The 17,118-nt window shown below is 44.6% G+C and overlaps 1 long non-coding RNA gene across 6 annotated transcripts in view; it reads left to right on the top strand.

Moving 5' to 3' along the window:
- The window catches only part of LOC107077037 (uncharacterized), a 26,632-nt gene extending 9,514 nt beyond the window's left edge, over nucleotides 1-17,118 (top strand). The window contains exons 2-5 of one of the 6 annotated variants that reach the window (XR_011187914.1): nucleotides 11,230-11,463; nucleotides 12,503-12,632; nucleotides 13,010-13,128; nucleotides 13,362-17,118. This is a non-coding gene — a long non-coding RNA (uncharacterized lncRNA). Of the gene's footprint in view, nucleotides 1-5,356; nucleotides 11,464-12,502; nucleotides 12,633-12,726; nucleotides 13,129-13,361 lie in introns of those variants that run through there. The other 5 variants (XR_011187825.1, XR_001478169.2, XR_001478175.2 and 2 more) reach the window with 5 other exon arrangements.

The following is a 17,118-nucleotide window of genomic DNA, read 5'->3' as shown; positions in this document are numbered from 1 at the left end:
TGTGTAGAATGCAAAAATGTACGATAAGTTCAAGACAAGGGCTGGGAAATCATATCACCAAAAATAATTAAGGTGCATTCATTGCGTGGTCATTTACAAGAAAGGCACGATGTCAGTAGGTTGCATTGGATCCCTTGCTTAATATTTAATGACCTTATCTGTTTGACATCTCTTAGGGGCAGGTAGTGGAACAGGCTCTGGGATGTTTGCCTCTTACCAGGAATAAACACCTTCTGGTAATGGGTGAATGATAATGATGACGGGTAAAGTTTGGGAAGAGTGACAGTGTGAAGTAGTGAGTATGAGCTTCTGATCCTGAGAGTCTGGGGATCAAAGCCCAGATGCAACTCTGCTCCTCTGCACCTGGGAAAGGTACTGTATCCTAATTGATCCAGCAATCACAACTGTCAGCTGGTACTGAGACACAGGTAAACAGAAGTGGCTTGAATTAAAGCTTCATCAAAAAATGAATTCAACTGTTTTTTGCTCTTGTTACTCTTTGCTTATGCCCTTTTGATTCTGATAGGAGGAGTTAAGGTGGCATGCTGAAAGAGATGCAAGGTTTTTTAAACTAACCTTTTTAAAATTAGAGGGCTTGAGCTGGTGAGCAAATAGGATCTGTTCCACAGAGGAAAAGATCCCTGATTTTTTTTGTTCTTTGTGTGAAACAAAAAGTTAAATATATGGAAATGAGAAGAGAAAGTGTACATCTGACAAAAGGATGGATGCCTGTAAAGAGGGTAGGAAAGCTTTTTTTATATAGTGTTTTCAGCACAGGCCCGAAAATAAAACCTATTTCTTGTCCTGTTCCAGGGCAGAAGGCTTGGGGAGAATTGCCATTTAGAAGCCAGCAGGATGACAGAGGGTGAGAATCAGAGCCACAGTGACAAATTTGCGCTCACAGTAATAAAAAAGCATATTGTAGCCGCGCAGCCTCCTGTAGATTCAGCTCTATCGGGGGGGAGATAAGAGGCAGTATCAGAGAAGTTATCTTTGCCATGCACAGTCAGGAGGACAGGTGCACCGTTAAACATATTTACACCTCCCGGCAGAGGCCAAGCCCCATGAATTATTTAGCTCTTATCTCTCACAGTGCAGTGGCAGCCACCTCCGTGTTCTACCCCTAACGAATCCTGACTGCAGGAGCTGTTCCTGGCCCAGGAAAATATTTATTTGTGTGATGCTTTTATCCAGAGTGCCTTACAAATTTACCCATCTGGGCATTTTTGAGCAATCTGGGTCAAGTGCCTTGCTTAAGTAAGACAGCAGTGCCCCTTCCTCGATTGGAACCTGTAACCATCCGATAATAAGTGCAAAGCCGAGACAGCTACTCCGCTCTGCTGTTGTGACTGCTGCCAGTCTGGAAAACAAGACTAGAGTGAGGACTTACACTGAGAGATACAATAGCAGGTGGCAAAGAATGGAACTTTTGTCTTTAGGATGGCAGTAAGAGCTTTTGAAATGGCAACGAGAATAAGAGAATGTAACCATCCGGTCAGGCAATGGGAGTCTGGGTTGCCACCCGTGTTCTGCCCAGCACCCATTAGCACCTGGCTTCACAATCGGTGAAATCAAGCAAAGCTTTCGGTTGAAATGAAAACCAAACAGGCAGGGTTACCCTTGAGAAAATAGAAGGGTCCATAGGATAGCAGGATTTGCTTATCTTTTTCACTGTGCGAGGCGGGCTAGGAGAGTTACTTTCTTAATTGCAGCACAAGCAAAAGATGCTACAGATGGAGCCTAAGCAGAGAAATATGCAAACCCACCCCAGTGCAGCCAACAAGCAAGGCCCACTGCGGGAAGGGGAGGGTGCGGCAGATAGTACAGGCTGAGAAGAATGCAAACCCAGGAAGTTGCCGGCAGTCATAAATCTTGTATTCCCTCGGTCCCTTGCTGCGCCCAGGATGTATTGGCTTCAGCAGCACCTCGTTTCGATTGTGCTCTGCAGCCCAGTGGTACCTGAGGACCCTGGTGTTATATCGAAGTAATTTGGCTTAATGATCTGGCGATCAGGGACTATCCTGTCAACCATGTAATTGATCCAATCGGCTGTGCACCCCTCCTATCTGCTCGAACACAGACATACACACACACGTTTGCATTCCTGTGGGGACTCCAGGTTGTCTCTCATTCTGTTTTTACTATTCCAAACTTTCACACGGGGTGAAAGCAACATTTTTTCATACATTTAAATTTAAAAGAAAATCCTGTTTTGTTTACACAACGGCATTGATGGCGATATGTGCGCACACATACAGATTTTGCCTCACCCTCCATGCTCCTGGCTGTCCTTTTTATGCATCTTCACACCCCCTATCAACACACACACTTTTTGCTTCTTTCTGTCTGTGCTGCAACCTTAAAGATCGGAATTTTTCAATGTCAACATCAGCCTATTGTCTGCTCAAAAGACAGGGTCTGCTGATCACAGCAAGGCGAGGAATCAAAACAAGGTTTTTTTTTTTCCTAGGATTGCCGTGCAAAGCATTTTAAGAGGTGCCTTCTTCATTAAAACAAGGGTAGCGTCGGAGATGGTGGGGGATGGGGAGGTGTGGAGGCCAGGGCAGTCTAACCCTTGTTTCCCACATGATCAGTGGATTCCAGATTTTATCCAGAGCCAAAGACTTTGCCATCTCCATACTCTACCCTGATTTTTTTTCATTTGGACCCATTAAACAAGACCCAGATTTATATTGGAATATATATATAAACACATATATGCACACTTTTACATATGTTCATGTGCATGTGTATACTGTGTATACACTATATTCTCAGAGTGCATACTAACACTGCCTATGGCTTTGCTGAAGGAAGGAGCCAGTGCTCCTTGATGAAAGTGCTGCTGCCAATGGAAGCAGTTGCATCTTTGGATACTCAAGGAACTATCCAGGTAGAATGATATTCCAGCTCTCCGTTTTCTAAATTAAGACAATTGCCGGTAATGCCAAGCAGAGTTGTACAGTAGAATGTCCCATCTTCATTTTATTTTCTTTTTAATTCTTTGATTTCTTGAGGAAGAAATTTCAACGCTATTGAGAAGACTTCTTCACATTACAGGTCTAAAACAATTGATACACGGGTCAGTGGAAGGATGAAGGATGCCCAAACACAGGATTGTAGAACTATTGTTTGCAGAAGCAGTGAATGAGTTTAATGTTTCCATTTTCTGTATCATGACTGGATCCTGGTGCATGCTTGTTTGGAAGCACTTTCAGACGGTGATCTGATAAAATCAGCTTCTTCACAGCATCCCTAGTCAAACATATAATGAACCCTTTGGAGCAGGTTGTCTTCAGGGAGATTAATTGCTTTCTCCTTCCCCCTGTTGCATTAGGAACAAGGCACATTTATAATTACTACATGTCCCTCTTTCACACACCTATTGTTGAAAGTTTCATTTGTTCCTTAACCTTTAGCTAATGATGCATTGCTAAAGCCCATTGGCTTTGCACAGTTAATCTGTTATATAAAGGGAATGAGTGATGGGGCTCTAGGTTGGCTGAGCTCACTGACAATGAGTTAGCCGTTCACTCCTGGGACTGGTGCGAACAGGACGTTCATCTACATTAGCGTTCACAGTGGCAGTTGTAAGTGGAGCTTTGACATTCTGAAAACCCGTTGTTCTCTACCGCATAACGGGAAGCTAAACAAAACAAGGTCTGCTGTAGCAGACCAGAGTAGAAACAAACAACTGCTTGTAGTGTTCCCTCCTACCCTTCTGAAATCTTTTGTGACCCAAACATATCTTAGTGAAGCATCTGACACATTGGAGAGGCTGTGGGAACTTGTGTAAAGTCTGACCAATTCTATTCTAATACTAATCATTAACATGGCGTTACAAATATGACATTTTGTCTAGGCTCTGAGATGTGAAGGTGGAGGAGGTGTTGGCCCTTGTTATTATTGGACCAAGATTATAACACTTTGGCCAAGGGCTTGCGGTTCTAGCCCCTATCCCACAGAAGGAGCTAAGGGGGGGGGTCTTCTAGGACTGCTGAAGTTACCTGCTATTTTTAATCAGTAATGACCTTAACACCTGTACAATGCTCTGTACCCCAATGCCAGGCCTAGCTGAATGCAAACACTAAACCTCTAGGGTTTGCTGCCCACTGTATAGGTTGGACAGTTTGGCCTGAGCTGGCAGAGAGCAATTTGTATGCCAAGTGCCAAGCTAGGGGCTGCTGTTCATCTTTAAATATTTGCAGTGCTGTGCAAACACCCAAAAAAAATCTCCACCTCGCCGAAGCATTTCGACTGCAGCTAAAACAATTACTCGTCTGTCTGCAGGGCTGGAAGAAGCATTTTGAGAATTTTTCCTCTAAACCTTGTGTTGTTTGCTTTCAAAGTTTTTTTTTTAAAGACCTTTCTCAGCAAGTGTAAACAAGGCAAAGGAGAGAATCCGTCTTGCGGGACTGAAGGATCTGGGTTAGCTCCCTGCTTAGTGTGATGATTAATTGCAGAGTGCAGTGAGGCCCGGCGCCGGCGGGGCCTGCTCCTCTTTCCAGATGTTCTCCTGGTCAGCCAGAGCAGCCGGGAGGCTGACTGACCTGAGCTGCCTGCCCTGGTATCTGCCTCCTGATGACAAGGCACTGTGCCCATGGGTGCCCTTGTCAAAGCAGCAGATGCTCAGAGTGCTCCTGAACAAGGGGAGGTGAGAAGGACCAGTTCTGCACCATTCTTTGTACAGTCTCAAACCTGCAGCTTTACAACAAAGAAGACTTCCAGTTTTAGCACTGCTGCAGCTAGTATACAGTGACTTCTTCGAGGTGAATACCTTATTGGTAATACTGCAATGCTAAACCGCATCTATGATACCACAGTGCTTGCCCCTTGCATGTGTGCATAGCTCACAGTGGATACAGTAGTTCAGCAGTACTTCTGTAAATGTACTGCAACTAATGTCGCAATCTTATCCAACCAAGACACTGTGTAATCCTCTAGAGAACAGGAAAAGGGCAGTGGTGCAAGGATGACTGCTATATATAATCCTATTCCAGTTTCTTCACAGTTGGTACAACACAAGTATGGCTCTAAGTTAGTGGCAAATGCAACCCTGTGAATCTAAGCATCAAGGTAGAATTTCAGATTGATGGGCGAGAACAAATTCTAAAATGCATGGGCAAAGGATGATCCAGAACACTACCTGAAGCATTGTTCTTTTCCTCTTTAATTTTACAACAATGAGATGTGACTCTAAGCTATGAAATGGGTTTTTTTCTCGGAAGCGTTCAATACTAATGATGAAAGATCCTGCAAAACAAAATCTAAAAAAAGGAAAATGTCCTTCGTGAGACACAATCGGGATTGAGCCTTCAGCCTGATTTAATCACTGTCGGCTGCCCAAGTCCCCCCCCCCTCCCCCCCACACACACACCTTCTTGGAAATTCAGGCAACTAGGACAATAACTTGATAAAAGAGAAGGATCATGCCAGTACAGTGGAGTGAGTCAATCATGGCAGCAGCCTCCCACGATCCCCTAAGTGCAAACACTGTGGCGGTGGTGTTGGCCACATTAGAAGAATGAATAGCCTCTAACTGGATCAGACAAGGAGAGCCCCCCACCCTAGAAGCTGCCCTTGGTCCGACCTCTCTTGGCCTCCCCCTGTCTCCTTGCTAATTACCATTCCTGGCAGCTCTGAGACGCGGCTCACTTGCACTGACCCCAGATGCCACCCCAGGAGGATGGCTGAGACGCAGGGCCCCGATGTTGATATTTAAAGCACGCTCATACACGCTTGCTGAAGGTACTGTACTTACGCCACGGCTGTCCTCGGCGGGCCCCTGGTTCATCCCTTCCAGGTGCTTCATTCTGCACAGCCTTGTTACTTGCTATGCACCCCCTTGCCTTTGTTCTTTATTCTCCGTGCCTTTTCCGCTTTCAGCATACTGATGACGTGCTGCCGTTAAAAAAAAAAAAGTCAAGTGATAGTCGTCACTTTCTTCTGGTTCCATTTAGTGCATCTGCATCCAGGTGCCAGGACAGAAGGAAAAAATAAACTTAATCCAACAGGAGATACGACGCCTAAAACTAGGTTTCAGCTAGTCTGCATTTTTAAAAAACGAGAAATACAATGCTCAAGAGCAACTTCAAAACATTTTTTGCGCTTGCTGGCGAATCATATCAAAAGATCCAGATGAATTACAGCGCAGGGGAGATAGACCTTGTGGTGTGTGGGCTGGAATGCCCTACATGTCAGATCAAACCTAACAAAAAATTAGGGGACATTTTTGTTTCATCTCCTCTCAGGATTTTTTTTAATTAAAATGCTTTATTGTTTGCATAGGCTTTGTCACAGTATGTTTTTTTCATTAAAGAGAGACCGTTAGGTATTGATCTCTCCTTAGATACTAGCGGGGCTGCAAATCTTAGAAGATGCTGTATATTTTGAGATCTGGATGTCTCGTAATTAAGGGCAGTCAGTGCAGAGACACTTCTGCTTGATTGTCAGTGTGTATGTACGCACTCTTTTGCCAGTTCTAATTACTGTTCTGCTAATTTAGAGAGTATTAGTATTAAATACTTTAAAAGTGATTATTTTTAATCAATTTTGTGAATAAAAATAGGACAGGATTAAATACAGTTATTGGAAGTAGTCAGGGGGTGGGGGTTGTCCATGTTTCCCAGCTGGTTAATTTGACTGCTGATTGGCTGAAATTAATTGAGAGACTGTGAGATGCGGGGGGTGATTTGGCAAGGTAGGATGATGGCGGAGCCCCAAGTTAGGGACAGAGATGGGGGCACTTTGTTGTATCACACCAGCAATTAAGGGAAGACAGTTTCTTGATACTTCTTAATTGCTAGTGTGATTTCTGATCCTGACTTTGTATGCTAATTGGTTTCCCTCCATGCACAGTTTAAAAATAAAATCAAGACAGCATTTGTGATACACAGAGATAACTAGATGCAAAAAGATGAAATCATTTTTAATAGCTTTGGTGTTCATTTTAAGAAAAGGCTTTTCATTTTGTGATTTATTTTGCCCATTGTCTCTGTCCGTCTTGTCTGTTTCCTGAACAGCTTATTAAAATCTGTTCCAGATTAAAATTTGTTTTTCGATTTGAAGAGTTTAAGTATTTAGCTGAAATACACAAAGCTTGTCAAAATAACAGTTGCTGGATCAAGTAAGAAGCCATGATTCTGTACATTGGGTCCCTGAGTTCAGTTCCGGACCGGGGGTACTATCTGTATGGAGTTTGTATGTTCTCTTTGTGTTCACATGGGTTTCCGCCGGGTGCTTTGAGTTCCTCCCACAGTCTAAAAACATACTGATAAGTAACTGGATTCTGAGGAAATTGTTCTTAGGAGCAAGTGTGTGTGTCGGTGTGTCTGCCATGAGACGGACTGGTGTCCCTTCCAGAGTGTACCCTGCCTTGTGCCTGTTGCTTGCCAGGATAGGCTCCAACTCCCCCGCGACCCTGAATTGGAAGGTTAGAAGATGGATGGATTCTGGGAAGTGTTCTCAAACACGGCTCAGTTTATGTAGTGAGTACCTCAATTACAGCACGTTTTATGCATTCCTGATCAACATACTGTATTATCTACTAATAACTGTCCAATTATACAGTAGGTCAATATTTAAAGGGGACACTTTTTCATAACACAAAGGACAAACTTTGCTATAGCTTTCAAACTGATTACTCCCATTTTGCACAATGCAACCAGAAGACCAGGTGACAGTAGTGCAGATTGCATGCACGTGTAATTAAAAATGAAAGAATCTCTTTTCACAAAGAAAGCATCTTTATGTCGATAAATTGTTCCTAACCTGTCTTTACCAAGCAATCAACTTTGGTACCTTGATTCCATGCCATTGTGGGACTTTGAACCTTCCAAGTTACATACTTCATTGATCTTTAACCGAGATGCCGCGGATCACTAATGAGTATTAGTTGGAACAAAAACTTGCAATCGCTTGGAATCCATGTGCCAAAGTCTACTACCCTTGATCTATGCTGTGCAACATGTATGGAACCCTAGAAGTAGCTTGGTGATGCCCTTGGATTCTTGAGATACTAGGGTCATGTCACTAGCCGACTGTGACTGAGATCCCGCCCCAGTGGGAAGGGCTGGGATTACCCCATGGGAGCCCTTTCAGCTATTGACGAAATGGCAGCTACTGTGATTTCCTGGGGGTCTCTGGAGACTCCACAGGATACCAACTTTTCCATAAGGGCCTATGCGTGTCGAGACACGAATGGCACTTGCTGTTGGGTATTTCAGAGGGAAAATATTGGCATGGCCTAGGACACCCATGTGGGCAAAAGAGCCATTGACAGTGACTGGAACCTTAGAAAACTGGTTATTGAACAAATGAATGGCAGTTTTCAGATTCAAAACAAGCGGGAGGGGATTAAGACTTTGGAGTGCTATGAGAATTATATGAATATTTTTAACAGTGGAATCCGAAAGGACTGCATTATCTTTTTTCTTTTCCTTTGACAGCCCCCCTCCCCCTCCTCATTTCCTTCAGAACTCCTCCTGTAGATATGTATCACAGTGTCTTGAGTTTCAGCTCATACAGGCTTTAATCTGAGTCCCCGTGGCTGGGGCTCCCTGGCGGTGCATCTCAAGTGATTGCTTCAGATGTATGAGCTGCTGTGGTGTAAATGGGCTGTTTATGACCAATTCATTATCTGAGTCATTGCCAGCTCGCTCTACTGGCCAGTCTGCTCATGGTGAGGTAAGTGCAGCTGTCACCTGGTGAGCCAGGGACTAGGAGCACACAATCTTCCGTATCATTCTAGTTATTCTCGATCAAGTTTTTATCACAATAGCTTTTATCATAAAGTTCGAATTTCCATCTACCGAGAAAAGATATTTTTCAGTGTTGAACAGCCACCTGAACTACTACATTTTTCAGTGTTGATGCCTTAGCTGATTTTGTTTAGCCTTCTTTTACCTCATACAACAGCAATTTCAATTCAGACCCTCCCCGAATTGTTTTCTGCCACTGGTAGTGATCAGAAGCATCTAAGCTGGTTTTTCGTGACTTGATTTCCTGCTTTCCCAATGAGTGGAGTCATCTTTCCAAGAGGAAGTTTCATCTTCAGCTCCCTCACCCCTATTTCCGATCCAGAAGGGGATTTTTGCCAGAGATCTAAATTTACTAGGCATTTGACTTAGAAGATAAAGACTTGGACCACAAAATCATGGATATGGGGGAAGTATGCATATTGCGAGAGCTGGGAAAACATCCTCATGTTCTTTTGTCTTCATGTGGTAATTGTTATTAATGCACGGAGAATCCGAGAATCAAGCTGCATCAGAGGGAGTAAGGAGAGAGAGCCTTTCTGGGTGGTGACTAGAACATGGGAAATCAGAGCTGATTTATTGGGCTGCTTTCATTATACAGTATAACAAAAGGTCAGATGGCGCTGGATGTGCCTTCACAGTAATAGAACATACAAAAGCCCATAAGCCTTTTTAGATACAATTAACCTTTAGCTTCTTCATTATGGGTGGAAGAGGCAGGGAGGCTGCGTGGAGGACAAAGTGTGTCTGTGTCAACACTGCCGCCCTCCCAATTTTAATACAAAGTGTGGGAGAGTGAGTGCGGTGGGGCTCTGCTGCTTATTAACTCCACTCTGTCTCTGCTGGTCTCTCAAGTGCTTCGCGCCAATCCCTTGTGCTCAAGGCCTCTTATTGCATTTGTCAAGCAACATCTTGTCATCATACCGATGCCACTGTGCACATGTTACACAAACCCTACACCTACCTTCCTTATTGTCGAAAGCACAATTTATCTGTATAGCCTTTGAGATTAAAATATAAAGAATGCCAGTGTATTCTCTAGCACCCAGGGGATCTGGAGAATGAGGAAGCGCAATCATTGCTCAGAAATGGAATCTTCCACTTTATTGGCAATGGCCAACTTCAGATCTTCACTTTGGCTCACGGTAGTACACATTTTGAAAACAAACCCCTTGACTCTACACCAAACTACTGAGCAATATGCTTCAGGTCCCTAACCACTCCTTATATCCCCCAAGTACATCCAGGGTACGGGACCAACAGATTCAAAACGAGAACTATTTTGCCAGGATAGAATCCCTTTTCTTGCCTTACATCCCTGATTTGCCCATGTGTGTCTGTGTAAGCTCTCATTCTTCAAATGCCTTCTGTTGTGCTTGTTCTCTGTACTTTGAACGAATGGCATATTTGTTAAGAAAACTATTCCACTTTGTGCTGGTCATCCTTTATAGCTGGTGTCCATCTTGGAAACCAGGGTTGGTTGAGAAAGGGACCTCCCGATTCCGCTACAACTTCAAACGAGGAGGATAAGAATGTTCTAAAGGATGTTGGCGGCAATCCCAGTTTCTGCACACTGGAAGAAAGGGCATTGATTGAATTCTGTACTGTGTGTCAGTCAGGGGCGGGGTAATTTTCTGCGTGGTGCATCAGAGGGTTGTCTTCGATCACCTGTGTAAAGAGGCCCTGCACTTGGCAGGAGAACAATGAGATGGACAGGGGATCCTCTTGTATCACAGCCATCTGTAATTACCGGATAGCCAGGCTGGAGACGTAGTTTTTCATGAAGCTTGCAGAGGAAACAGCCTTCTGTGTTGGAATAACAGTTCCTTCTATTCAGCTAATTTGCAGCTAACTGCTGATAAAACCCAATTTAGACTGCCGCTATAATGAAGCACATCTGGTCCTCCCCACACACTCATCTCCAGACTACAGCGCCTGCAAAATAACCTCCAGATTGTCTGGGGCTCAGCAAGCAGTGGGGTGCGGAGAACTGCCAGCAAAAGGTAAAAAAGGAATCTGAAGGGAGACGGATCGAGGGAGGAAGGAGGGGGGTGGGAGAGTGGGGGGTCAGGTGATACCTCAATTAGCTGCTTCTTTCTCCTCCTTTTTTCTGATTGAAGAGCATACTCCTTAACCAGCACATCTGCCGTTGCATCGTGCATTTAGCAAGTATACCTTCCCCAGTGGCTTCTCGCCCCAAATGCTAACACCCCCTTCTGCAGGAAATGTTTCGACAGTACGTACACTATCACAACTGCTATTCCAGAAAAAATGTGCATTCATAGGTGTAAATTATAAATGCTACTTTAGTATTTACAAATCAACTGTGAGCCCGTGTTTTTTCAGTTTCTCACAAGTCAGTGTTTTTTTTTTTCCCTCTGCTTACCAGGAAGTGCAGTGTGGCTTGGATTCACAGCTCTGGAATTATGAAGCCGAATATTTTTTTTCCATTTGTCCCTTCCTGACTGTGTAGTGGAGCGAGTTCGGACACGGTGACCTCATCGCCGTCCCTGCGCGTAGCAGGGACCTCAGCCCCCTGAACTGGGGGAGGTCTCCTTTAGTGCATGCGGCTGGTTCCCTGTTGCGTTACGCCGGAGACCCGGGTTCACGCCCCAGTTGTCGAGGACGGAACTGGCGGGATGGAGTGGCGGTGGGCAGGAGCCCGCGCAGAACCCCAGTGGTCACAACTGCAGTCCGGCAGTCTAGGGTAACTGAAAACGAATTTGAAGTACGGAAAACTGGATCCTTAGATTGTCAGAAAGGGGCAGATGCAGCATGTCGAGGTACAGAAAGGAATTTGCTGTCCCCTCATGAGTGCGAGAACACAATTTTTAAAAAGTGACCAGAATGTGTGAAGTGTGGTCATTTGCAACAGAGCTGCAGTGAACATCTCCTCACACCGTAATCACACTCATTCTCTGCTATTTATATTGTACCCAAGCGCCATCTTCCTTGGGTACAACAATTCTTCACTAATCCTAGTCTGTAAAAACTGGCCTTTTCCTGTAGTATTCAGTTTAGTTCCAATTCTATGCTACCAAGCCACATGGACATTCTGAAGTGATCGTTCCCTTCCCCCACCTGTTTAGGCATCTAACCTCTTATCCTACACTGGATCAAATCAATGGTTAATGACGGTGGTTCCCAGCTTTCTCCATTACAATCCCTTTAACTTGCTACAGACTTTCTCAACCCAGTAACAAAAGCACATTGAGATATGACTATACAGAACCCCCCAAGGAAGACGTTGCTTCCTGAGCTAATTTTCCAATATTATCCCACTCTTGTAGTGCTCCTGTGTGTGAGCCTGATATTGATAAATAATGTAATGATTAGCAAAGCATGTGCACTTACCAATGGTCAGTGTGCACTTGTGTATCTTTTACAAATGTAGTAGATTCTCTGTAGCACAAGGCACTCTGAGCCTCTGGCCCCTTGTTACAACAAAACCTTCAGGTTCTTTAATAAAACCTAGCTTTCAATGACTTAAATGAGCTAATCGCTACATTAAGAAAATCACAATGACTGTGATATTTAGACACCAGTTCAGGGAAGGAAGGAAATGTATGAGTATAACCAGTACACTATGAGCAATCAGCATTAAAGAGATGGAATTGTGTGGGTCTGCGCATCACAGAGCAATATCCCTTTGAAGCCCTGTAATGTGCAAGAAAGTAAGTTGTATCTGACATTTGTACTGAAGCGCCAGCACAGAGAAATTTAACTATTGATATTTAAATCTGCAGAGGGTTTGGAGGACACAAAGGCAACAGCTGAAGGCATTATACTTCCAAATAAAGATGTCACAGAGCCTCTCAGATCATTTCACATGCAGAGACAAAAGCCACTGGAGGGAGATGGAGTCTGCGTGCGGAGGTGAACTCAATTTCTGAATTTAATTGTTTTTCTTTTCGAATGGAATATTCACATGACCGGCTTCTTTTTTAACCTCTCACTTGCCCCTCACCAGCGCTGCACGCGGAACAGGTACAAGCTGGGAGAAAATCAAGGATGAGCGTTAAATAATGCGGCGGGGTATCATCACAGACGCTGCCAGCTTGACTCTTCAATGACCTGACAGGGCACAAGAAAACGAATCAGCACAAATTTCACACCTGTTCAGCAGAAATTCCTGAGCTGACATGAAGGAAGAGAGCAATATTGTTCCAAAGTTATTATTAATATTCAGGGATGATGAGTTTGGTTTTCCTTCTCTGCATCCATTCATTTTCTAACTGCATCATCCAATTCAGGGTCACAGGGGAGCCAGAGCCTATCCTGGCAAGCAGTTTACTGCAAGGGTGCAGATCTGGTAGCAAGAGGGAAATGAGAGAGATCTGTGAAAGGAAGTCCTGGGTGCAAGTCTGTGTAGGTGAGTATAAGTGTGCGAGATTAACGTCTCCTCCTCCCCCCAAACATCTGTTCTAAACACCATAACTTGAGGTTCTTTTCATTTAAGGATTAGGAGGCTATATGATTCTCTAGTGAGTATTTGAGTAGAGAGCGCGTCACTAGTAAGAAAATAGGCTGGTCTCTTGTGTTGTGAGTGAGTTTTCTCGGTTGGCTCATTTTCGGATTAGTGGCGTTTTCTTGGATGTCGAACAGAGCTGTTGTGGAAGACAGGCGCTGCCCCCGTGGACTTGTGATTGACAGTAAACACTTGATTAGCAGAAAAGGAGAAGGGAGGGAGAGACCGAGAGAGAAAGTAAGTAGAACCTCAGCCACTTCACAGATTTCAGCACTCAGGCTGAGAGCGCTTGTGGATCTCGTTGCTTGACACGTTCAGGGAGAGACACTTCGGCAAGTCTGGATGTGAAATGGGTGTCGTTGTTTGATGCGATTGATAAAAGTAAGCACGCCTGTAAGGTGATTCATTTTTCCCAAGCCCAGGAGAGTCATCAGCAGTGCATCTCCTGTTTTCAGGCCCAATCTGAAGCCCATTTCTGCGATACTCTGCCCCAAAGCCTGTGTGACATTGAGACGTTCCTTCCTCCCTTAGATTCCCTGCATTTCATCTCAGATTTTGGATACACAGTCTGTTCAAGGATAATTATTCACAAGGCCCGGCAGTGATAAAAAGAGAAACCAGGATGCTTGTTCATATCAGGCCTGCAGCACTGAAGTTGGATTTTGTATGTGCAATGTCTAAAGCCGATCATATTGAAGTCTCGTCATGCGCTAGAGCTTCAATCAAGGATATCGTAATAAGACACGCATGATGATGTAACCTAGAAAAGTCATCTCACCCTATTTTTCAAAATTTGTTAACTACATGCAGTCATAAGGATACAGTGGCCACATGCTCACTCGGTGCCAGCCATCCAAATACAGGAAGAAATAATGCTGCCCCTTCAAAGGAACATAAAGGATGAGAGGTAGCAATATGGAGGATCAAGAATGGGGATCAGGATCCCTGTCCCCTTTCCAATTAGCCAAGACAGGGCAGACGGATAAGTGCTGTGCCAGGATCCGGGCTGGGCGAGAGCCGGGGTGACCTTGTCACTGGGTTCTGATTACATCATTCATGTTGCCTGGCAGCCTGGGCTATGCTGGCAGGATAATGGATGGGTCCTTTCAGGATCATGACCTTTCCTTCTCCCTTCCTCTCTCGCTCTCTGTCTTCAGCGGTCTCACTTATCTTCCCCCTCCCCTGCTCTCGTTCTCTCTTGCCCACCATCTGTCTCTCTTGTCTCCTTTTGTCTTTTTGCCGTCACTCTGTTCTTGCATCCTTGTCTGTACTCTTTTCTCTCTCTGCTGCCACAGTGCTCAAGCTGCCTTCCCTTCTCTTCCCTCTCACTCTCTCCCCCCTGCCTGGGTAACCCCCCGCCCCCCTCTGTCTCTGTCTCTGCCTCTATCATGTTTCTGTTTGCTCCCCAAGATACCACTACACACCACAGCCATTGCTTTCCAATTAATAGCCATGAATTGTTCTATTTCTTGACTACAAATACCGTGCAAATTTAGTAATGAACAATTCAGATAGCACAGGTTTGAAGAGGATGCACTATTCTCTCAGCTTTTCCCACTGTAAGCTGCTTTGTTCAGAGCAGTGAAATATCTTCCTGTAAAAGTGTCACGTGTGCTTGCAGCTGGCGGAATGTGTCTGCAATGGCCCTTTGCAGTCCTTGGGTTCCACACGGCTAAAATACGCATTTTCATTAAAAACAAATGTTTAGTGCAACTAATGTTGCAGCCTTTGCAGTTATGCTGTGCAGTGGTTGATGAACTGAGCACACTCTTACACCACTGTAGTGCTAGAAATGGCATATTTTGCATCAACACAACTTGGCCTGCCTAGATTTTGATAGACTGGACTGAATTGTAGTGACCTAGGCTTCACTAGATACTATTGCACTGAACTGGACTGTAGTGAACTATGCTGGGCTAGATAATACTGGACCAAGTTGGACTTTAAAAAGGACTGGACTGGACCGTTTTTGTTCTGTACAGGACTGAGCTGTAGGGTACTGTAAAGCACTGCACTGGACAGCACTGGAGCGCTAGTACTATAGCGAACTGGACCAGGTTGATCTGGACTGGATGAATCCACCTCCTTCGAATGACCCTTGAAGATGCAGGCTTGCGATTACTTTTCCACGAGGACGGCCCTGTACTGAAGACAGCATGGCTACCAAGTCCATTAGGCTTCCTCTGCGTGAGGCCTGGGGGGGGGACAGCATGACGCCTCCTGAGGTGTGAGAGACAGAGCCCTTCACCCATTTATCGTGTCTGAAGCTCCATCATTAACCGGTGACTGCTCAATCAGACCAGCGAGCGAGCACGAGACGGAAAGCGGACGTCAGGCGATTGCATTGCCTTGCCTTTGGTTGTGCGTTTCATTTCCCTGCTTAATGAAATCACCCACCTTAAATGGGTCTTGTCAATTAAGCTCCTCTGATTTTTTCATAAAGACACTCTTCATCACCTCCTGTTGTTTGATGAAATCCTTTGCTTTCCTTTCTCCCCCTGGTACCAATTTACCAAATGCACAGTCGAGGTCACAGGCACTCCGGCCGGTGAGCTCTCTGCAGATTTAGCACCAAGTCGATATATTACAGAAGCCAAGGCATGGGCTATTTGTCAATTACCTGCATTCCTGCATTTTGTAACGAACACAATTCCGTCCGCGAGCTCAACCGATCGTAAAGGAAAAGGGGAGATCGTCTTTGTGTCATTACCTTTTGGAGTACCTCCAGCTTCTGAGTGGAATTGTGATTTCAACTGGGGGGTGAGTGCATGGAGGATTGGGGGGGGGCAGCTGGTCAGAGTCTGTACATAGGGCTGCCAGCTGTACAGCTGTGTGTAGCTGCCTGGAAACTGAAACAAATAACTTTAGAAAAGAACATGAAAAGAACACGTTAAAAGACTACAAATGAAAGAAGTCTCTTCCGCCATTATTCTTTCATGTGCTGCTTGCACTACCAGACCCGGCCACAATATTAGGCCTTGCCCAATAGCCCAGTGGGTTTCTGGGAAGAGAGTGTCGGCCTGTGGGATTCCATTGGCTCCAGTCCAGTCATGCACTGCCCTGCTGCTCCGAGCATCTGTGCATTGGACTGAGGAGTTCCTGATATTTCGGCCACAGAGTGTAGCTTACTGCAACCAAGAATCCTACCCAGCTCTTCCTGGCAAGATCTGAAGGACTCAACAGCAACATGACTGTTCCAGATTCCCACACCGCTCAGTGAAAGAAGAGCCTTAGGTCCTAAATTTCTGAATCGAGCACAAACACTTTGCCAGTTTGACACTGTTACCTAATTTCCAAGACACAGCATGAAATTTGTCTTACTTTTTTTTTGCAGTTTCATCATTCTCCTCTTTATTTGCGGCAGTTACCTCTACAAAGAATTTGCTATTTCCTGTCAGAAAATGAGCACATCACCTGCATCTCCTCCGTGTGTCCGCACTGTAAACATAGTACACAGAGGCACAGCAGAGTTAGACAATCAATCTAGAGTTTTTTAACCCTGCCACCCCACTCCTCTGCCCTGTGTTATTAATATTGTTCTCCTGCAGCACTATTGCAGGCATTTTCATTTTTCTCTTATTACAGATGGAAAGATGCTGATCTGCACGGAAAAAAAATAAAAATTGAAGCAGTACATTAATTAAGTGCAGCAATTTGCTTTCCTCTCCCTTGTTGCCGGGACAGCTCTGAAGATTGATTAACCTGGTGGTGGGATATGAGAACCTTCTACATCTATATCGGTTTCTAATTGTGATGGAAAATCTATTTGGTGGCTGATATATTTTAAAATGTCAGGATTTCTGTTGTAATCTTATGCACTTGGGTTGGGATTTTCTTTTGCAGGCTGTCTGATGAAGGTCTGTACTGTGAGTTATTATTAAACGGCATATTAAC

Source organism: Lepisosteus oculatus, chromosome 1, assembly GCF_040954835.1.
Source record: "Lepisosteus oculatus isolate fLepOcu1 chromosome 1, fLepOcu1.hap2, whole genome shotgun sequence".
NCBI lineage: Eukaryota > Metazoa > Chordata > Actinopteri > Semionotiformes > Lepisosteidae > Lepisosteus > Lepisosteus oculatus.
The sequence above is the reverse complement of the archived record's forward strand: the minus strand, read 5'-3'. Positions and strand labels throughout refer to the sequence as shown.